This window comes from Macrobrachium nipponense, chromosome 42, assembly GCF_015104395.2.
Source record: "Macrobrachium nipponense isolate FS-2020 chromosome 42, ASM1510439v2, whole genome shotgun sequence".
NCBI lineage: Eukaryota > Metazoa > Arthropoda > Malacostraca > Decapoda > Palaemonidae > Macrobrachium > Macrobrachium nipponense.
This window is the reverse complement of record NC_061103.1, coordinates 1,537,602-1,543,601: the sequence shown is the minus strand read 5'-3', so window position 1 is coordinate 1,543,601 and position 6,000 is coordinate 1,537,602. Positions and strand designations below refer to the sequence as shown.

The window sequence follows — 6,000 nt, the reverse complement described above, 5'->3', positions numbered from 1 at the left end:
CAAGAAAACTACAGTGCCGGCTTTGTCTGTCCGTCCGCCCTCAGATCTTAAAAACTACTTAGGCTAGACAGCTGCAAATTGGTATGGTGATCAACCACCCTTCAATCATCGAGTATACCAAATTGCAGCCCTCTGGCCTCAGTAATCTTGATTTTGATTTTGGTTAAAGTTAGCCATAATCGTGCGCCTGCAACGATATAGGCCAGGCCAACGATATAGGCCAGGTTCATTGACCGCGGCTCATGCAGTTTTATACCAAGGCCTCCGAAAGGTAGCTCGATTTTCAGTGGCCTTGATTACACGCTGCAGCGGCTGCACAAAAAACCGGATTGCGCCGAAGTTTTTTTTTTTACTTTTTTATATTCTCCACTATCAATATGGCATCAGAGATGTGTTACTGCGATTTTTTCTTGTCTTTTTTTTCACCTAACCTACCCCTAATAAAATTACTCATCGGCATATATATGATATATATATATATATATATATATATATATATATATATATATATACATATATATATATATATATATATATATATATATATATATATATATATGTGTGTGTGTGTGTGTGTGTGTGTGTGTGTGTGTGTGTTTGTGTGTGTGTGTGTGTATGCATAACTGAATCACGAAAATATGGAACGTGATGAATATGTGAATAATGGCAAATCCCACGAAGGAACGTTGATTGATTGATTGTGTCTATCAAATCTGGCGTCACAACATCTGGGTAATTGACACCGAAATAAATTAAATAGAAAAAATTAAATTTTTAATAAATTTCATATAAAAATATCTATAAATATATGTATATAAATTTTTTTTTCATATATATAAGTTCTTACATAGACAATCTATGTACAATTTAAATTTGGTTGAGGAGGCCTGCCTCCCCATAATTTATATAACTGCTCTATATTACAATCCTTTCGAAGAATTGTAGCTAGGATACAAAATTACCTACTCTGTCACGACCCCAAGACAGGAATCTATCTCTCAAATTCCCGAATCTGGGACATTCAATCAACAAATGTTTCACAGTCAAGGGCACAGTACAGTTCTCGCAAAACAGAGGATTTTCACGAGACATCAAGAACCCATGTGTAAGTCTTGTATGTTCAATCCTCAATCTGCACAACATCGTTTCTTGTCTCCTTGGCATATATGGATATGACCAAGGAGACACTGATGAAGTGATACTGCGCATTTTTTGATTAGTTAAAATATCCTCCCATCGAGACTGCCAACATTTTTTTAATTTTTTCTTTTAATTCTCGACCTACTAGAGTATACAAATCCCGATATGGTAGTAGGCATCTTGTGGGTTCTGGGGAGCTGACCGCAGACTTTGCAAGTTGGTCAGCTTTCTCATTCCCAGCCACCCCAAATGGGAAAGGAAGGCACCAACAGAACTTTATTTCTTTCCTCTTCTTTTTAGTAAAAGCAGCCATTCCAATATATCTAAAATAAGAAGGTTTAGAGGTTTAAAAGATTCCATCGACTGAAGAACACTTCTTGAGTCACAATATATAATAAAATTATTTTTATACCAAATTAAAACTTCCTTTAAAGCCTTTAAAATTCCATATAATTCTGCTGTAAAAATCGATGCAACAGATGATAACCTGCAGCTTTTCTCTACATCAGGGAATCTACACCAAAGCCGACGCCAGCATCTGACTTTGAGCCATCCGTGAAAACTGCAGTGAAGTCATCATGTTGCAAAGAGTTCTAAAAATATTGATTGCTTGAGCCATTAACCACAAATAATTACACCTTAAAAAATTCTAGTCAATTTAAATTTAAGGTCAAATTTTTATAGTTTCTGTTCTTTTAATTTAAAATTAATTCTGTTTTTACTCTCCTCCACAGGGCTCTTACGCTAACTTCTGATTGGTTTCTGTTCCAAGATGAGATCGCCTTTTTATGCAAATATTTTAAAGAAAACTGCTTCCCATCTGAACTGGTCTTTAAGACACTTCGCTTGCTTTTAGACAAGTACTTCTCGCTAAGAATGCCTAATTTTAATGTTCCTAAAATGAATTTTTATGCTAAGTTCCCTTTTTTATTAGATGATGCTTTTAGGAAAACATTTTCCCACCATATCCAAAATAAGTTTGGAGCTATCAAGGTTCATTTGATTCCCATTAATCCTGTTACCATTGGGTCATTATTCAAGTTTAAAGATCGTTTGTGCCCTTATATGTCCTCCGGGTGTGTGTATAGCTATAATTGTCCTAAATGTAATTTAGGAACTTATATTGGATCCACCAGGAGGCTTCTGAAGGTACGCATAGATTCACATCGTGGAGTAAGTTATAGGACAGGCAGCAAAATTGCAAACCCAGAATTTTTCTAATATTAGAAATCATTCGAAAATATGTAAAACCCTCCATTGAAAACAAGGACTTCACAGTTGTAGGACGAGCTTCCAACAGCCACGATTTGACAATCTTAGAATCGTTAATGATTAAACGACTCGTCCCCTTGTTGAATAGTCAAACCTCTGCTGGCACACTGTACTTTATTAGTCTCTTCCTTTTATCTCCAGTCTTGGCATTGCCGCTGAATAGGTTGGTCCAGTTTTACTTTACTTGAATATGTCATATTATTTTTTGTTTCATTCGTTTTTTTTTTTTTTTTTACTTATTTTACCATAATTTTTGTCCATGATTTAGTTAACGTTTTTGTTTTGTAAAGGTTGGTTTTTATTTTAGTATTTTTAATATTTTAAATTTATAATTATTGTGCAACTTTTAAATCTCAGATTCTTAGCTTTATTGTAATTTATTTTATGCTATCTATTTTGTACAGCCCTCGAAAATGTAATGAAGACATTACGAAACGTCGGGAATAAATTGACCCTTTTATCAAGTCTTTATGTCCTTCTCCTCATTGATGTATACCGGCTGTGGCCACCGCTGTGATTATATATTTTATTTATCTATATATATAGATATATATATATATATATATATGTATATATATATATATGATATATACGTATATATATTTATTATATATATATAGTATATATATATATATATATATATATTATATATATATATATATATATATATATATATATATATTATATATATATATATATATATATATATATATATATATATATATATATATTATATATATATATATATATATATATATATATATATTATATATATAATATATATATATATTTATATATGAGGTACGACATAGTACCTTGGCTTCTGCATATATATATATATATATATATATATATATATATATATATATATATATATATATATATATATATATATATGTGTGTGTGTGTGTGTGTGTGTGTGTGTGTGTGTCTGTGTGTGTGTGTGTGTGTAGTGAGTGATATCTCTTCATAGACACTTACAAATCATTTTGCAGACAGACAGAAGTAAAGATTTTTCTTACTTCATTAATAGGCTAAAATATCACCGCGAAGTCAATAGTTCAACTGTAATTTCCGCTCCCAAGGAAAACTAATATGATGCTCGCAAACGTCCAAGTTCTCCAAAAGTAAGTTGAAACAACCTCACTGAGAATTCTCTCCAATACCTGCGAGCACTTTGTCTGGCCCCCCCAAGTTCCGATGCTGCTGTTGTAAACTGTTGCCCAAATGTAACAAGATTATTTTCCCTCGTGTTCATCTTGGATAATGCGGGGGCGGTTGGGGTGTTGGTCAAGGGTGTGCGGGCAGGGGGGGTGGGGGGTGGGGGGGGAGACAGGGTGGATTTGGATTATGGAAGCAAGCACCGTCTCCATTCAGTTCTGTTCGTGCATCGAAGCACAGGGGTTGGAGGTTTGAAGGTCGACCGGCGCCTCAAAGTCGCTGGCATTGATCCAGATGCTCGCGAAAGCCTCCTCTCGCTCTCTCTCTCTCTCTCTCTCTCTAAGAAGTGTAAACAAAATGAAGAAGAGCTGGATGCCGCTATCCCAGCCGGTGGATGCGAATTCTTTCGCGGGATAGATGACATCATACCCTGATTTTTTTTTTTTTAATAAGTCAGAGTCGCAGATTACGAGGGAAACTAGGAATAGTTGATTCCTTCCCTTCACTCTCCGGAGGAAGTAAATCAAAATCCGTCTTATTCAAACAAAAAATGACTCGTCGACGGGAGTAAGTATTATCACATGATTATGTCACATGATTATTATTATTATTATTATTATTATTATTATTATTATTATTATTATTATTATTATTGTTGTTGTTCTTGTTGTTGTTGGTGTTGTTATTGTTTTTGTTGTTATTCATAATGTTAAAAGGACATGACTGAAAGGCACTATGTAAAAGAATGATAATAATAATTCTGCCGAGGAGTAGCGGTAAGCTTTACTGTAAGTCACTCCTAACATATACGTTATTTCTTGCCATTTTATTAATAAATCTGCTGATCTAGACAACACTTTTCATTAAGAAATTTGTAAAATCCTGTTGGCTGACCAGAAATTAAATAATCATAATTCTTCAAGGGTCTGAATAAAAACAAAAAAAAAACCATCAGTGTCTTCACTGAAATCATTTACTTCGAATTTTGGTGCATTTCGAAGTAATCTCAATTGCTGCGTTCAATTGACTTTTGCCTCCTGTTAACATTTTAACCAATTTCCAAATCATTGTACCGTGGCCCTGTAGTAGAGTTCCCTCGTTTAAGGATAAGCTCAAGAAAGCATTTTTATTATTTTACTTTATTTCTTATGTTTTTCATATTTATTTATTTATTTATCTATATATTAATTTTTATATTTATCTATTTATATATTTATTTATTTATTTAGTTATTTATTCAGTTATCTATCTATTTATTTATTCATTTATTGGCTCCTTCTGCTCCTTTTAAGGGCTGCTCTATGAGCAAGAGCCCGTGCTGGCAAAAGACCAGCTCAGTCAAAAACAACAACTTCTGCTCCTTACATTTTGATACACAAGGATTTTACGGCGATGAAGTATTCAAAGCTAATTTATGAAGGTTTTGGCTGCATATAATGATAACAGAAACGCAAGAAAACTGTTGGCATAGGCAAGGCAATATTAGTCACTTTTTTTTCTATTACCAATAAGTGAATAAGAAGAATAAGTCAATTTCCAAACGATATTCAAATTTAAAGTTGAGTCACCACCAAAAGCTTCTCAGTGTACAGATTTTACATAGGTAACAATACTCGTTGTACCCTGACTAATTACTGATATGGACCTTTTTTTCTATTACAAATAAGTGAATAACAAGGATTTGTCAATTTCCAAACGATATTCAAATTTAAAGTTAAGTATTATCACCAGCAAAAGCTTCTCAGTGGAATGTGTATAGATTTTACATAGTCTACAAAGGTTACAATACTCGTTGTACCCTGACTAATTACTGATATGGACTATTTTATACGAAATAGGCTGTCGATAATGATTGATCAGTGTTTGTTTAAAAAAAAAAAAAAAAAAAAATTTCCTAAACTGTGTTCAAGTTTTTTTTTTTTAATAAATAGCGCGGATTTCGAATCCAATATCTTTTATGCATTTTACTCAACCTGTCATGCACTGTCATCGCTATAAAATAAATAGTCCAGTCTAATTGCTTTGAACATTATTTGTCCATAGAAAAAGGAATTTGAATCCAGAATATTTGATTTCAGCGGAATTTGTGGTATAATCGTAATAAAACAACGTTCCGTATTATTTTATCGCTTGAATAAGAACTGTATTTGATTTTTCTGACATTTGAACTTTATTCGCATAATCTCTTTATACTCCCGCAGTGTTATTCTTTTCAGATTTTCTGCCTTACAATGTTATCTATTGAATTATATCTTAACGTATATATACACACACACACACACACACACACACACATATATATATAATATATATATATATATATATATATATATATATATATATATATATATATATATATATATCTTACATATCATATAAACATATATATAATATATATATATATATCTATATATATATATATATATA

The 6,000-nt window shown here is 32.4% G+C and overlaps 1 pseudogene; it reads left to right on the top strand.

Moving 5' to 3' along the window:
* LOC135212923 (PDF receptor-like) overlaps positions 1-6,000 on the top strand; it is a 267,896-nt pseudogene that overhangs the window by 79,763 nt on the left and 182,133 nt on the right.